General features: G+C 53.2%; 1 pseudogene across 1 annotated transcript in view; it reads right to left on the bottom strand.

Annotated features, from left to right (window-relative positions):
- Positions 1-283: 283 nt before the first annotated feature.
- LOC102850036 overlaps positions 284-1,198 on the bottom strand; it is a 3,676-nt pseudogene continuing 2,761 nt past the window's right edge. The window contains exon 2 of the transcript XR_439056.1: positions 284-1,149. The product of XR_439056.1 is annotated as a serine/threonine-protein kinase PLK2-like (transcript). The remainder of the gene's footprint in view (positions 1,150-1,198) is intronic.

Genomic DNA, 1,198 nt, shown 5'->3' on the forward strand with positions numbered 1-1,198 from the left:
GCTGCTGGGGATTTATGCAGCAGCACCCTGTGTGCTAAGGGTCACACAGGTGTGGGCTGCAGGGGGGTCCCACAGTGTCCGGTAGTCTTTGCTCCTCTGGAGTTCCATGGCAGGTGGCTGGCTGCTGCTCTCCCCGGGTCTCTTCCGAGTCCCTCTAGCGGCGTTCCCCGGTCTGGCGGCGGCGTTCCCGGTCTGGCGGCGGCGTTCCCCCGGTCTGTCGGGCGGCCGCGTGCGTTTCCCCCGGCGGGCGGCGGGGTGCGTTCCCCCGGCTTCAAAGTGTCCTTTAATGACATCTCTGTAAGAGCATGTTGAGGGCATATTCCATACGCTTTTTCAATTCGGCTGAACAGCCAGACATCAGCAGAGTCGTCAGCCTGAACGTCGTAGATATACTGTCTTCATTGATGTAGTTGAGCAGGTATTCTTCATTTTGGATACAGATGATGATTTTTGTGTGATCCTGATAGAAAAGTACCTTAAAGGTGCCATCATTGAAGAGCAGCATTAAGACCTTGTCAGACGTGAGCCACTGGAGGTGGTAGAGCCGAGGTCTTCGGATGTTAGTGACACTGGGGAGATCTCCACCATCCATGAGGTTCTCCTCCATGTAATGAGAGAAGTATTTCAGCACCGTCACTTGGCTAATGAATTGTTCAGGGGCATCTGTTGCTGGGAAAACCGAGCACTGGCTGAGCTCCGCGTAATAGTGAACGGGTTTTTTGTCAGGCAGGAGACTCATGTGAGCACTGTTGTTGAAAAGGACGCCAACGGTGTGGTCCGAGAGCTGGTACCCAAACCCGTACTTGTTAGAGTAATCGACCCATTTGGTGACCCATTGGAATGATGTGCTCAGCTGCTCTTTGGGGATGCTGTCGGCTTCTGGCATGTTCTCCAGACATCCTCGAAGGACCGTGGCCACTGTGTCCCCAACACTGCCCATGGTGCTGTCCTCAAGGCATTCATTCACTGCTACTGCTGCAGCTGCCAAGAGTCCCTCTTACTATCATGCGGATAGTGTCCCCGATCTGCTGCTTGTTTTACACTGCGGTTGTTCCAGATCTGTCCACTGTGGTGGCGGGTGGCTGCAGCTCCTCCTCTGTCCTATGTTTGCTGGGCTGTTTAGTTATGGAAGTCTTTTTCAAGTCATGTCTAAGAAATCAAAACCCTTATCTATTGGTGAGGACACAATATGGTATAG

Source organism: Elephantulus edwardii, unplaced genomic scaffold, assembly GCF_000299155.1.
Source record: "Elephantulus edwardii isolate Elephantulus edwardi_28Jun2011 unplaced genomic scaffold, EleEdw1.0 scaffold02802, whole genome shotgun sequence".
NCBI lineage: Eukaryota > Metazoa > Chordata > Mammalia > Macroscelidea > Macroscelididae > Elephantulus > Elephantulus edwardii.